This window comes from Triticum aestivum, chromosome 3A, assembly GCF_018294505.1.
Source record: "Triticum aestivum cultivar Chinese Spring chromosome 3A, IWGSC CS RefSeq v2.1, whole genome shotgun sequence".
Taxonomy (NCBI): domain Eukaryota; kingdom Viridiplantae; phylum Streptophyta; class Magnoliopsida; order Poales; family Poaceae; genus Triticum; species Triticum aestivum.
The window spans coordinates 528,753,695-528,770,248 of record NC_057800.1 but is presented as its reverse complement, the minus strand read 5'-3'; positions in this window follow the sequence as shown (position 1 = coordinate 528,770,248).

Sequence of the window (16,554 nt, the reverse complement as noted above, 5' to 3'; positions counted from 1 at the left end):
CGCCGCTCCCCTTTCTCACCGAACGACGGCTGCTTGGGCGCCAAAGGGGACCTCCTGAGCATCGCGACTCAGGGGCTCTTACCGGACTCTGGGTCGCTCACCTCCTGGTCTTGACCACGGCATCGCGACCTGGCATACCAACGACGGCTGAAGCCGCCTTGGGACTGGGACCTGTCGGCTTAGAGCACCAAGCCCTCGTGAGGTTCGAAAGGGAGGACTGAGCTAAGATGGAATGAGCAACTCGCGCAATTCTATGACGAGGGTTATATATACAAGACAGGATCACAGGCACCTTACAAGCCCCTACGGGACGCGTTTTTGATTGCTCGCAGGGAACGGATCCTAAAGGGACACAAATCACACGCGTCCCTGCAAAAGACGCCATCATCAACAGTGGGCCGTCAAGCACCGACGCCAACCCCATCCAGATCAGAGTCGGTGGCGGCCTGACGAGCCCGCCCTACTCCAGGAGCGGCGCCGGCGCAGGGGCTTGTAGCTATTGTCGCTCGTCTCCGGAGTCGTGAAGAGCTCGCCGGAGTCGCTGGAACCTCTGATGCCTCCACCGCCTGAGGAGCCTCCAAGGGAGTGGGTGGCGTGCCCAGTCCTCGTCGCAGCAGGGCCCTGGCCACCTTCCCCGGGGCAGCACTCCAGCCGGCGCCCGCTTGCATCGAAGACCTTGAAGAGCATCACCGAAGCACCGTCGTAGTCCAAGTGGATAGTGAAGACTCCCCTTGTCCTACAAACCCGGGCGATCTCCCTCCAGCCCCGGGTCATGTAGACCTTGCCCGGGGCGACGACCGCGACCTCTGCCTCGGTCGCGAGGGTGCTGCAGCCGGCGTGCTGCAGCCAGAGCTCTAGGGACTCCCCCTGCGGGATGATAGAGGCGAAGAAGGGAGGTAGGCGAATCCAAGATTGAAGAGGAATGGCGACGTGGAGCACAAACTCTTGGGAGGAGCCCTCGGTGTGGACCCCAGGAGGGACGACCCACACCTTCGTGACCCGTCGGCGCCGACGACGGCGCCGCCCGTGGCGGTCAGCATCAGCTCCTTCGGGGCCCTCGACATGGGAGAACAATGGAAGCGGGAACCCCGGCGGCGCCCGCTCGCCCCAAGGCCTCGGCACCACCTGAAGGGCCCCTTCATCCGGGCCACGGGGGATGAGCCGTTTCTTTGGCGGGAGAGGGTCTGGCCCCTCTCGGGGAGCCTTTCCCTTCTCTGCCGTCGAGAACCAGCGGATCGGAGCCATCGCGGCAAGACAGAGCAAGGATCGGGAAGAAGGAGAAGCAAGGAGGGGTGGACTGGAAGGGCACGCGCCGTTCCGTACTTATGGCCGGCGAAGGCCAACCGCCGGCCTCCACGATCGCAGGTAATCATGACCCGTTTTTGCATGCAGGGACTTGCCCCATCCGTGCAGTTGCTGAGGCATCGTGGGGAAGTGGAGGCGCACACGTCCAATCAACCGCCACGCGGCGCCCAAGGTCGCAGGCTGTTAGGGCCCGCGGCGCTTCGCTCTTGCCCTTCCGCCTCCCTGCACGGCCAAGTCCGGGCGCGCCTTGGGCCCGGGGGCTACTGTCGGCGTTATGGGAACGGGGGTCCCTAGACTTGCCTGCCTGCGGCCTGCGGCGTGGCTCAAAAGGGGGGCCCAGCACGGCCCATCTTCACCAACACAAACCCAAGACCCTCGCAGGGCGGACGACGCGAAGCTTCCTCAGGCACGGCCTCGTCAGCCTGGCTCACGAGGAGGCGGAGAGATCAAAGCGGGGTACCTCACGAGGTGCCCATGATGCAAGCCATGACAACTCAGGGCGCCAGGCGGGTGCCAGCCCGCGCAGCATCCTCCTTTCCTCTTTGGTGCAAAGGGGGCAAGCGCAGCCGCGGAGTAGCGAGGCATCAGGCAAAGGTTGCCATTTCGGTGCAACGAGACCAAGACCAGGAGGACTATGAGAAGGAGGTCACCGTGGAGCCCAAGACGGCGTCATCACCAGAGCTTTGCGTAGGCGAAGACTACTTTTGTCAGGATAGCTGATACTTGCTGTCCCCCTTCAAATTAGCCCGCCATTGTTGGCTCCCTTCCTGCTCAATATTTGGGAAGAGGACCAGGGCCTCTATAAATAGGACCAGCCACCCACACGGCCAATGGGTCGGTCAGTCGGTCGGTCGGTCGGTCGGAGGAGAGAGAGAGAGAGAGAGAGAGAGAGAGAGAGAAAGGTGACTGAACTCCTCCCAGCAGTTCATCGCCTCAGCCAAGAACAGACCCTCGCGAGGCTGTTCTTCCTTGTATTGTTCACCATCATCAGCCCAAGAGGCAATCCACACACCGCACACTGGAGTAGGGTATTACACCACAACGGTGGCCCGAACCAGTATAAACCCTGTGTCTCTTGTGTTGTTCTTTCCTTAGTTTAGATCCAAGCATGGCGGAGGGGTGCAGGTAGGTAGAAGGCGAAATCTCCGCGCGCACCCCAGTGTTCGAACCTCAAGGGTCTGCTGGAACCCGAAATCCGACATTATCTTTGCAAGTCTCTTCGAATTATCAGTTTGGTTTGGCCTACTAGATTGGTTTTTCTTGCCATGGGAGAAGTGCTTAGCTTTGGGTTCAATCTTGCGGTGTCCTTTCCTAGTGACAGAAGGGGCAGCAAGGCACGTATTGTATTGTTGCCATCGAGGATAACAAGATGGGTTTTTTATCATATTGCATGAAACTATCCCTCTACATCATGTCATCTTGCTTAAGGTGTTACTCTGTTTTTAACTTAATACTCTAGATGCATGCTGGATAGTGCTACGTCTTGAGCTTGCGTTGGTTTCCCCCGAAGAGGAAGGGATGATGCAGCAGAGTAGCGTAAGTATTTCCCTCAGTTTTTGAGAACCAAGGTATCAATCCAGTAGGAGGCCACACTCAAGTCCCTCGTACATGCACAAAGCGATAGCTACTCGCAACCAACGCGATTAGGGGTTGTCAATCCCTTCACGGTCACTTACGAGAGTGAGATCTGATAGATGTAATATTTTGGTACTTTTGGTATAAAGATGCAAAGTAAAAAGTAAAAGCAAAGCAAGATTAAAGTGATGGAGATTGATATGATGAGAATAGACCCAGGGGCCATAGGTTTCACTAGTGGCTTCTCTCCAGAGCATAAGTATTCTATGGTGGGTGAACAAATTACTGTTGAGCAATTGACAGAATTGAGCATAGTTATGAGAATATCTAGGCATGATCATGTATATAGGCATCACGTCCGTGAGAAGTAGATCGAAATGTTTCTGCATCTACTACTATTACTCCACTCATCGACCGTTGTAGCGACCAGACCTCAAACAGTCTGATCTCTGTGCTCAGGTGTCATCCTTGGATTAGTAATGCTGACACCACATAGTACTCGGAGGATTTATAACAAAGTAGCAATCACACACTTATTACATCGAGTGTCTCAATAGAGAACTTATTACAATAAATATGGCTTAAGGCCATCTAATAACGATAGCAGCGGAAGGCTTGGAAGATAAGTGAGTCCATCAACTCCAACGGCATCACTGAGTATAGAACCACGACCTAAAAACTCCTTAATCGTCGTCTGAAATATCTGCAACATTAACGTTGCGGCCCGAAATAGGTCAGCACATGGAATATGCTGGCAAAGTAACACATAGAGAGTAATGGAATGAAACAGCTATACTATATGCATATTTGGCTGGTGGAAAGCTCTATGGTTATAATTTTGCGTAAAGCCAATTTTTCCCTAGTACAAAGGAATAAAATTTATTTAACTATCATGGTAGTTGTTAAACATTGAGAATGGTTGACAGCATCCTCAATCCCAATTAAACATCATCATTATCAAAACCCCACAAAATTAATTTAGAGTAACATGTTGAGATTCACATGATAATCTAGGTACTAGATACTCAAGATGTCCATAACCGGGGACACGACTAACCATGATTAATTTAATACACTCTGCAGAGGTTTGCGCACTTTTCCCCACAAGACTCGATCGCCTCCATTTGGTTTCTCGCACTACATGGTGTTTGAGAAGACGGATGACCAAGACATAGTCTTTCAGAAGTGCTAGCACCTTACGATCGGGTAGACCGTACCACCTACATCCCCTACATCTGCTAGTCTACCCTGTAAGAGTTCGCACAACTTAATCAACTATGCTAGAGCCCATAATAGCTTGTGGCTGCACACGGAAGTTTCTAGTATGAATAATCTCATGATCCCTTTGAGCCTGGGTGGCAGTCCAAAAGAAAAACAGGCAATCCTGGAATACCCAGGTACCTCAATCCACCCAGATGTGTGTTTAAGTTGCCATCTTAGATAAACCATTAATTAACAAACTCACATCTGTCATGGATATCACTCACCCAATCCACGTCTACTAGCATAGCATGGCATAATAGGCAAACGTAGAAGTAACTCCCAAGGGTTTGATAATATAACAGGTGATAGGTACTACCTCATCTACTTCCCATCCCACAATTTAATTAGATCCTAATCATGCAATGTTTGAGGATTGAACTAATGCAATAAAACTGGGGAGTAGAAAAGGTATGATCAAAGTGTTACTTGCCTTGCTGATGATCCGCGAAACCTAGCGATTCGAAGTAACAGGCGGCGCACTCCGGGTATTCTATCGCAGACAAACAAACAAGCATACAATAAGCATTCATCTAATGCACAGTTAAAAGTCAAATAAGAGCTCTAACCAGAAAGTTCAACTTAAGAACTCTGGTTTGCAAAAAGAATCAAATCGAACGAAGCAACGAAACTCAAACGGCGAAAGAAAACAACTTCGTTCTACTAATCTGGATCTAAGTCAAATTTTACAGTAGCAAAAACTTGTTTAAGTTGGTTAAACGGATAGAGGGTTTCGAGACGAAACTCCAGGCCCTTGAATCGCCTGATTCCGATAAACGAGCGAAAAGTTATACTAAAACGAAAATCGGATCAAAAATCGCGATCAGAAAAATCACGGATTTAATCCGAGAAAAAGAAAAACGACGAACATTCTCTAGAACGAACGGACGGACAAACGCTCGCTAAATAAATAAATCGGAAAAACCGATCTATAAAAAAAACCGAAACAAGAAAAACCGACGGAAAACCGAACGGTTTTTTTTCGAAAAGAAAAAAAACAGCGGCAGGGATTTCGAGGCGACCTCGGGCGGCGGCGCTGGCGGTGGCGGCGCGGGGTTCGAGGGCGGCGGGCTAGGGTTTGGATCAGGGCTGGGATGCCCCGGCTTTTAAAGTCTGCCGGGCCAGAGTCCCAGGCAGACACGGCCCGGTTAGGTCGGTGCGGTTTTTTTAATAATTACGCGCGGAAGAAAAATAAAAACAAATACTAAACGGACTCCAAAAATCCCGAAATAAATTTTCCCGGGCTTCTAAAATCAAGCGGCACAAGGTGAACATTTATTTGGGGCCTAAATGTAGTTTTGAAAAACGCACATTTTTCCTAAATTCAAATAAAATAACGAAAAACTCCGAAATAAAATCTTATTTGATTTTATTATTAAATCCTCAATATTTCTTTATTTTGGGAAAGTCATTTTATTCCCTCTCTCATATTTTTTGTAATATAAATAATCAATGATAAAATAATTAAAATCAAATGATCCTATTCTCAAAATTTGAGAAAACTCAAATATGAAAATAATGAATTTCCCAACTCTCTCTGTGGGTCCTTGAGTTGCGTAGAAATTTCTAGGATCAAACCAAAAGCAAAATAAAATATGATATGCAATGATGATCTAATGTATAACATTCCAAATTGAAAATTTGGGATGTTACAAACCTACCCCTCTTAAGATGAATCTCGCCCTCGAGATTCGGGTTGGCTAGAAAATAGGTGAGGGTGGTCATTGAGCAAATCTTCCTCTCGTTCCTAGGTGGCGTCATCCTCCGTGTGGTGGCTCCACTGAACTTTGCAAAACTTGATAACCTTGCTGCGAGTGACTCGACTGGCATACTCTAGAATCTTAATTGGTTTCTCCTCATAGGTCAAATCGTTATCCAACTGAATTGTTTCCAATGGCACTGTATCCCTCAACGGTATGTCAGCTATCTCCGCATGGCACTTCTTCAACTGAGAAACATGGAACACATCATGAACTCCTGACAATCCTTCGGGCAATTCCAACTTGTAGGCCACTTCTCACATACGCTCCAAAACTCGATATGGTCCTACAAATCGTGGCGCTAACTTTCCTTTAACCCCAAAATGCTTTGTTCCCCGAAGTGGGGATACTCGAAGATAAGCTCTATCTCCAACTTCGTAAACAGTCTCCTTGCGTTTAGAATCTGCATAACTCTTCTGTCTGGACTGAGCTACCTTGAGCCTGTCGCGAATCAATTTCACCTTCTGTTGAGACTCTTTAATCAAATCAGGCCCAAACAACTGGCGGTCTCCAACTTCGTCCCACGACAATGGTGTCCTGCACCTCCTTCCGTACAAAGCTTCGAAAGGGGCCATCTTTAAACTGGTTTGGTAACTGTTGTTGTAAGAGAACTCTGCATATGGCAAATTGTCGTCCCAACTAGATCCACAATCTAGCGCACAAGCTCTCAGCATGTCCTCCAAAATCTGATTGACTCTCTCGGTCTGTCCATCTGTCTGTGGATGAAAAGCTGTACTGAATTCTAGCCTAGTACCCAAAGTTTCATACAACTGCTTCCAGAACTTTGAGGTAAACTGGGTTCCTCTATCTGATACGATACTCCTCGGAACTCCATGCAAACATATGATCCTGGTCATGTATATCTTTGCCAACTTAGCACTGGTGTAAGTGGTCTTTACCAGGATGAAATGAGCTACTTTTGTTAACCGATCAACTACAACCCAAATCGAGTCATAGCCTGAGCGAGTCCTGGGTAATCCCGTGATAAAATCCATGCCTAACTTATCACACTTCCATTCGGGTATCGGCAATGGTTGTAACAATCCTACTGGCTTCTGATGCTCTGCCTTTACTCTCTGACATACATCACAAACTGCTACATACTCCGCAATATCTTTCTTTATTCCGGTCCACCAGAAAATATCCTTCAAATCCAAATACATCTTGGTATTTCCTGGGTGAATCGAATATGGTGAATCGTGTGCCTCTTGTAGAATCAACTTCCTGATCTCCGGGTCATTGGGCACATAAACACGGTCTTCAAACCATAGGGTGTCGTGCTCATCCTCACGAAATCCCTTAGCTTTTACTTTGCTAAGTTTCTACTTAATAGAAGCAATCTCCTTGTTAGTCTTCTGAGCTTCTCTGATTCTATCCATCAAAGTTGACTGATGTTGGGGAACGTTGCAGAAAACAAAAAATTTCCTATGGTTTCACCAAGATCCATCTATGAGTTCATCAAGCAACGAGTGATTAGATGCATCTACGTACCTTGTAGATCGCGAGCGGAAGCGTTCAAAGAACGGGGATGAGGTAGTCGTACACGACGTGATCCAAATCACCGGAGATCCTAGCACCGAACGGACGGCACCTCCACGTTCAACACACGTACAGAACAGCCACGTCTCCTCCTTCTTGATCCAGCAAGGGGGAAGGAGAGGTTGAGGGAGATGACACCAGCAGCAGCACGAAGGCGTGGTGTTGATGGAGCTGCAGTACTCCGGCAGGGCTTCGCCAAGCACTATGGAGGAGGAGGAGGTGTTGGAGAGGGAGAGGGAGGCAACCAAAGGCAAAGGTAAGAAGTCCCCCATATCCCCCACTATATATAGGAGGGCCAAGGGGGGCGGCCCTAGGAGATCTAATCTCCTAGGGTGGTGCGGCCAAGGGGGAGGAATCCCTCCTCCCCAAGGCACCTAGGAGGTGCCTTCCCCTCCTAGGACTCTTCCTCCTTGAAACCCTAGGCGCATGGGCCTCTTGGGGCTGGTGCCCTTGGCCCATGTAGGCCAAGGCGCACTCCCTACAGCCCATGTGGCCCCCCGGGACAGGTGGCCCCACCCGGTGGACCCCCGGGACCCTTCCGGTGGTCCCGGTACAATACCGATGACCCCAAAACTTGTCCCGATGGCCGAAATAGGACTTCCCATATATAAATCTTTACCTCCGGACCATTCCGGAACTCCTCGTGATGTCCGGGATCTCATCCGGGACTCCGAACAACATTCGGGTTACTGCATATACATATCCCTACAACCCTAGCGTCACCAAACCTTAAGTGTGTAGACCCTACGGGTTCGAAAGACATGCAGACATGACCGAGACGACTCTCCGGTCAATAACCAACAGCGGGATCTGGATACCCATGTTGGCTCCCACATACTCGACGATGATCTCATCGGATGAACCACGATGTCGAGGATTCAAGCAACCCCGTATACAATTCCCTTTGTCAATCGGTATGTTACTTGCCCGAGATTCGATCGTCGGTATCCCAATACCTCGTTCAATCTCGTTACCGGCAAGTCACTTTACTCGTACCGTAATGCATGATCCAGTGACCATACACTTGGTCACTCTATGATGATGCATTACCGAGTGGGCCCAGTGATACCTCTCCGTCTCACGGAGTGACAAATCCCAGTCTTGATCCGTGTCAACCCAACAGACACTTTCGGAGATACCTGTAGTGCACCTTTATAGTCACCCAGTTACGTTGTGACGTTTGGTACACCCAAAGCACTCCTACGGTATCCGGGAGTTACACGATCTCATGGTCAAAGGAAAAGATACTTGACATTGGAAAACTCTAGCAAACGAACTATATGATCTTGTGCTATGTTTAGGATTGGGTCTTGTCCATCACATCATTCTCCTAATGATGTGATCCCGTTATCAATGACATCCAATGTCCATAGTCAGGAAACCATGACTATCTGTTGATCAACGAGCTAGTCAACTAGAGGCTTACTAGGGACATGTTGGTGTCTATTATTCACACGTGTATTACGATTTCCGGATAATACAGTTATAGCATGAATAAAGACAATTATCATGAACAAAGAAATATAATAACAATACTTTTATTATTGCCTCTAGGGCATATTTCCAACAGTCTCCCACTTGCACTAGAGTCAATAATCTAGTTACATTGTTATGAATCGAACACCCATGGAATTCTGGTGTTGCTCATGTTTTGCCCTAGGGAGAGGTTTAGTCAACGGATCTGCTACATTCAGGTCCGTATGTACTTTACAAATCTCTATGTCTCCAACTTGAACATTTTCATGAATGGAGTTGAAGCGACGCTTGATGTGCCTTGTCTTCTTGTGAAACCTGGGCTCCTTGGCAAGTGCAATAGCTCCAGTGTTGTCACAGAAGAGTTTGATTGGCCCCGACGCATTGGGTATGACTCCTAGGTCGGTGATGAACTCCTTCACCCATATTGCTTCATGTGCTGCCTCCGAGGCTGCCATGTACTCCGCTTCACATGTAGATCCCGCCACGACGCTCTGCTTGCAGCTGCACCAGCTCACTGCTCCACCATTCAACATATACACGTATCCGGTTTGTGACTTAGAGTCATCCAGATCTGTGTCGAAGCTAGCTCGACGTAACCCTTTATGACAAGCTCGTCACCTCCATAAATGAGAAACATGTCCTTTGTCCTTTTCAGGTACTTTAGGATATTCTTGACCGCTGTCCAGTGTTCCTTGTCGGGATTACTTTGGTATCTTGCTACCAAACTTACGGCAAGGTTTACATCAGGTCTGGTACACAGCATGGCATACATAATAGATCCTATGGCTGAAGCATAGGGTATGACACTCATCTCTTCTTTATCTTTTGCCGTGGTCGGGCATTGAGCCGAGCTCAATCTCACACCTTGCAAAACAGGCAAGAACCCTTTCTTGGACTGATCCATTTTGAACTTCTTCAAAATCTTATCAAGGTATGTGCTTTGTGAAAGACCTATGAGGCGTCTCGATCTATCCCTATAGATCTTGATGCCTAATATATAAGCAGCTTCTCCAAGGTCCTTCATTGAAAAACTCTTATTCAAGTAGGCCTTAATGCTGTCCAAAAGTTCTATATCATTTCCCATCAAAAGTATGTCATCTACATATAATATGAGAAATGCTACAGAGCTCCCACTCACTTTCTTGTAAACGCAGGCTTCTCCATAAGTCTGTGTAAACCCCAACGCTTTGATCATCTCATCAAAGCGAATGTTCCAACTCCGAGATGCTTGCACCAGCCCATAAATCGAGCGTTGGAGCTTGCACACCTTGTCAGCATTCTTAGGATCGACAAAACCTTCCGGCTGCATCATATACAATTCTTCCTTAAGGAAACCATTAAGGAATGCCGTTTTGACGTCCATTTGCCATATTTCATAATCGTAGAACGCGGCAATTGCTAACATGATTCGGACGGACTTTAGCTTCGCTACCGGTGAGAAAGTCTCATTGTAGTCAACCCCTTGAACTTGTCGATAACCCTTAGCGACAAGCCGAGCTTTATAGATGGTCACATTACCATCCGCGTCTGTCTTCTTCTTAAAGATCCATTTATTTTCTATGGCTCTCCGTTCAACGGGCAAGTCAGTCAAAGTCCATACTTCGTTTTCATACATGGATCCTATCTCGGATTTCATGGCTTCTAGCCATTTGTCGGAATCCGGGCCCGCCATCGCTTCTTCATAGTTCGAAGGTTCTGAAGGAAATATGCCCTAGAGGCAATAATAAAGTTATTATTTATTTCCTTATAATCATGATAAATGTTTATTATTCATGCTAGAATTGTATTTTCCGGAAACATAATACATGTGTGAATACATAGACAAACAGAGTGTCACTAGTATGCCTCTACTTGACTAGCTCGTTAATCAAAGATGGTTATGTTTCCTAACCATGAACAATGAGTTGTTATTTGATTAACGAGGTCACATCATTAGTAGAATGATCTGATTGACATGACCCATTCCATTAGCTTAGCACCTGATCGTTTAGTATGTTGCTATTGCTTTCTTCATGACTTATACATGTTCCTACGACTATGAGATTATGCAACTCCCGTTTACCGGAGGAACACTTTGGGTACTACCAAACGTCACAACGTAAATGGGTGATTATAAAGGAGTACTACAGGTGTCTCCAATGGTCGATGTTGGGTTGGCGTATTTCGAGATTAGGATTTGTCACTCCGATTGTCGGAGAGGTATCTCTGGGCCCTCTCGGTAATACACATCACATAAGCCTTGCAAGCATTACAACTAATATGTTAGTTGTGAGATGATGTATTACGGAACGAGTAAAGAGACTTGCCGTTAACGAGATTGAACTAGGTATTGGATACCGACGATCGAATCTCGGGCAAGTAACATACCGATGACAAAGGGAACAACGTATGTTGTTATGCGGTCTGACCGATAAAGATCTTCGTAGAATATGTAGGAGCCAATATGGGCATCCAGGTCCCGCTATTGGTTATTGACCAGAGACATGTCTCGGTCATGTCTACATTGTTCTCGAACCCGTAGGGTCCGCACGCTTAAGGTTACGATGACAGTTATATTATGAGTTTATGCATTTTGATGTACCGAAGGTTGTTCGGAGTCCCGGATGTGATCACGGACATGACGAGGAGTCTCGAAATGGTCGAGACGTAAAGATTGATATATTGGAAGCCTATGTTTGGACATCGGAAGTGTTCCGGGTGAAATCGGGATTTTACCGGGTTACCGGGAGGTTACCGGAACCCCCCGGGAGCCATATGGGCCATCATGGGCCTTAGTGGAAAGGAGAAAGGGGCAGCCCAAGGTGGCTGCGCCTCTTTCCCCTCCCCTAGTCCTATTAGGACTAGGAGAAGGTGGCCGGCCCCCCTCTCTCCCTTCCCCTCCGAGGAATCCTAGTTGGACTAGGATTGGGGGGAGGAATCCTACTCCCAGAGGGAGTAGGACTCTCCTGCGCCTCCCTCTTTGGCCGGCCAGCCTCCCCTCCTCTCCTCCTTTATATACGGAGGCAGGGGCACCTCTAAACACACAAGTTGACACAAGTTGATCCACGTGATCGATTCCTTAGCCGTGTGCGGTGCCCCCTGCCACCATATTCCTCGATAATACTGTAGCGGAGTTTAGGCGAAGCCCTGCTGCTGTAGTTCATCAAGATCGTCACCACGCCGTCGTGCTGACGAAACTCTTCCCCGACACTTTGCTGGATCGGAGTCCGGGGATCGTCATCGAGCTGAACGTGTGCTCGAACTCGGAGGTGCCGTAGTTTCGGTGCTTGATCGGTTGGATCGTGAAGACGTACGACTACTTCCTCTACGTCGTGTCATTGCTTCCGCAGTCGGTCTGCGTTGGGTACGTAGACAACACTCTCCTCTCGTTGCTATGCATCACATGATCCTGTGTGCGCGTAGGAAATTTTTTGAAATTACTACGAAACCCAACAGTGGCATCCGAGCCTAGGTTAATGATGTTGATGTTATATGCACGAGTAGAACACAAGTGAGTTGTGGACGATACAAGTCATACTGCCTACCAGCATGTCATATTTTGGTTCAGCGGTATTGTTGGACGAGACGACCCGGACCAACCTTACGCGTACGCTTACGCGAGACCGGTTCCCTCGACGTGCTTTGCACAGAGATGGCTTGCGGGCGACTGCCTCTCCAACTTTAGTTGAACCAAGTATGGCTACGCCCGGTCCTTGCGAAGGTTAAAACGGAGTCTATTTGACAAACTATCGTTGTGGTTTTGATGCGTAGGTGAGATTGGTTCTTACTTAAGCCCGTAGCAGCCACGTAAAACATGCAACAACAAAGTAGAGGACGTCTAACTTGTTTTTGCAGGGCATGTTGTGATGTGATATGGTCAAGGCATGATGCTGAATTTTATTGTATGAGATGATCATGTTTTGTAACCAAGTTATCGGCAACTGGCAGGAGCCATATGGTTGTCGCTTTATTGTATGCAATGCAATCGCGATGTAATGCTTTACTTTATTACTAAACGGTAGTGATAGTCGTGGAAGCATAAGATTGGCGAGACGACAACGATGCTACGATGGAGATCAAGGTGTCGCGCCGGTGACGATGGTGATCATGACGGTGCTTCGGAGATGGAGATCACAAGCACAAGATAATGATGGCCATATCATATCACTTATATTGATTGCATGTGATGTTTATCTTTTTATGCATCTTATCTTGCTTTGATTGACGGTAGCATTATAAGATGATCTCTCACTAAATTATCAAGAAGTGTTCTCCCTGAGTATGCACCGTTGCAAAAGTTCTTCGTGCTGAGACACCACGTGATGATCGGGTGTGATAGGCTCTACGTTCAAATACAACGGGTGCAAAACAGTTGCGCACGCAGAATACTCAGGTTAAACTTGACGAGCCTAGCATATGCAGATATGGCCTCGGAACACGGAGACCGAAAGGTCGAGCGTGAATCATATAGTAGATATGATCAACATAATGATGTTCACCGATGAAACTACTCCATCTCACGTGATGATCGGACATGGTTTAGTTGATTTGGATCACGTGATCACTTAGAGGATTAGAGGGATGTCTATCTAAGTGGGAGTTCTTTAATAATATGATTAATTGAACTTAAAATTTATCATGAACTTAGTCCCTGATAGTATCTTGCTTGTTTATGTTGATTGTAGATAGATGGCTCGTGCTGTTGTTCCGTTAAATTTTAATGCGTTCCTTGAGAAAGCAAAGTTGAAAGATGATGGTAGCAATTACACGGACTGGGTCCGTAACTTGAGGATTATCCTCATTGCTGCACAGAAGAATTACGTCCTGGAAGCACCGCTGGGTGCCAGGCCTGCTGCTGGAGCAACGCCAGATGTTATGAACGTCTGGCAGAGCAAAGCTGATGACTACTCGATAGTTCAGTGTGCCATGCTTTACGGCTTAGAATCGGGACTTCAACGACGTTTTGAACGTCATGGAGCATATGAGATGTTCCAGGAGTTGAAGTTAATATTTCAAGCAAATGCCCGGATTGAGAGATATGAAGTCTCCAATAAGTTCTATAGCTGCAAGATGGAAGAGAACAGTTCTGTCAGTGAGCATATACTCAAAATGTCTGGGTATAATAATCACTTGATTCAATTGGGAGTTAATCTTCCAGATGATTGCGTCATTGACAGAATTCTCCAATCACTGCCACCAAGCTACAAGAGCTTCGTGATGAACTATAATATGCAAGGGATGAACAAGACTATTCCCGAGCTCTTCGCAATGCTAAAAGCTGCGGAGGTAGAAATCAAGAAGGAGCATCAAGTGTTGATGGTTAACAAGACCACTAGTTTCAAGAAAAAGGGCAAAGGGAAGAAAAAGGGGAACTTCAAAAAGAACGGCAAGCAAGTTGCTGCTCAAGAGAAGAAACCCAAGTCTAGACCTAAGCCTGAAACTGAGTGCTTCTACTGCAAGCAGACTGGTCACTGGAAGCGGAACTGCCCCAAGTATTTGGCGGATAAGAAGGATGGCAAGGTGAACAAAGGTATATGTGATATACATGTTATTGATGTGTACCTTACCAATGCTCGCAGTAGCACCTGGGTATTTGATACTGGTTCTGTTGCTAATATTTGCAACTCGAAACAGGGACTACAGAATAAGCGGGCACTGGCAAAGGACGAGGTGACGATGCGCGTGGGAAACGGTTCCAAAGTCGATGTGATCGCGGTCGGCACGCTACCTCTACATCTACCTTCGGGATTAATATTAGACCTAAATAATTGTTATTTGGTGCCAGCGTTGAGCATGAACATTATATCTGGATCTTGTTTAATGCGAGACGGTTATTCATTTAAATCAGAGAATAATGGTTGTTCTATTTATATGAGTAATATCTTTTATGGTCATGCACCCTTGAAGAGTGGTCTATTCTTACTAAATCTCGATAGTAGTAATACACATATTCATAATGTTGAAACCAAAAGATACAGAGTTGATAATGAAAGTGCAACTTATTTGTGGCACTGTCGTTTAGGTCATATCGGTGTAAAACGCATGAAGAAACTCCATACTAATGGACTTTTGGAACCACTTGATTATGAATCACTTGGTACTTGCGAACCGTGCCTCATGGGCAAGATGACTAAAACACCGTTCTCCGGTACTATGGAGAGAGCAACAGATTTGTTGGAAATCATACATACCGATGTATGTGGTCCGATGAATATTGAGGCTCGTGGCGGATATCGTTATTTTCTCACCTTCACAGATGATTTGAGCAGATATGGATATATCTACTTAATGAAGCATAAGTCTGAAACATTTGAAAAGTTCAAAGAATTTCAGAGTGAAGTTGAAAATCATCGTAACAAGAAAATAAAGTTTCTACGATCTGATCGTGGAGGAGAATATTTGAGTTACGAGTTTGGTGTACATTTGAAAAACTGTGGAATAGTTTCGCAACTCACGCCCCCCGGAACACCACAGCGTAATGGTGTGTCCGAACGTCGTAATCGTACTTTACTAGATATGGTGCGATCTATGATGTCTCTTACAGATTTACCGCTATCATTTTGGGGATATGCTTTAGAGACGGCCGCATTCACGTTAAATAGGGCACCATCAAAATCCGTTGAGACGACGCCTTATGAACTATGGTTTGGCAAGAAACCAAAGTTGTCGTTTCTTAAAGTTTGGGGCTGCGATGCTTATGTGAAAAAGCTTCAACCTGATAAGCTCGAACCCAAATCGGAGAAATGTGTATTCATAGGATACCCAAAGGAAACTGTTGGGTACACCTTCTATCACAGATCCGAAGGCAAAACATTTGTTGCTAAGAATGGATCATTTCTAGAGAAGGAGTTTCTCTCGAAAGAAGTGAGTGGGAGGAAAGTAGAACTTGACGAGGTAACTGTACCTGCTCCCTTACTGGAAAGTAGTTCATCACAGAAAACTGTTTCAGTGACACCTACACCAGTTAGTGAGGAAGCCAATGATAATGATCATGAAACTTCAGATCAAGATACTACTGAACTTCGTAGATCAACCAGAGTAAGATCCGCACCAGAGTGGTACGGTAATCCTGTTCTGGAGGTCATGCTACTAGATCATGATGAACCTACGAACTATGAAGAAGCGATGGTGAGCCCAGATTCCGCAAAGTGGCTAGAAGCCATGAAATCTGAGATGGGATCCATGTATGAGAACAAAGTATGGACTTTGGTTGACTTGCCCGATGATCGGCAAGCGATTGAGAATAAATGGATCTTTAAGAAGAAGACTGACGCTGATGGTAATGTTACTGTCTACAAAGCTCGACTTGTCGCAAAAGGTTTTCGGCAAGTTCAAGGAATTGACTACGATGAGACCTTCTCACCCGTAGCGATGCTTAAGTCCGTCCGAATCATGTTAGCAATTGCCGCATTTTATGATTATGAAATTTGGCAAATGGATGTCAAAACTGCATTCCTGAATGGATTCCTGGAAGAAGAGTTGTATATGATGCAACCAGAAGGTTTTGTCGATCCAAAGGGAGCTAACAAAGTGTGCAAGCTCCAGCGATCCATTTATGGACTGGTGCAAGCCTCTCGGAGTTGGAATAAACGTTTTGATAGTGTGATCAAAGCATTTGGTTTTATACAGACTTTTGGAGAAGCCTGTATTTACAAGAAAG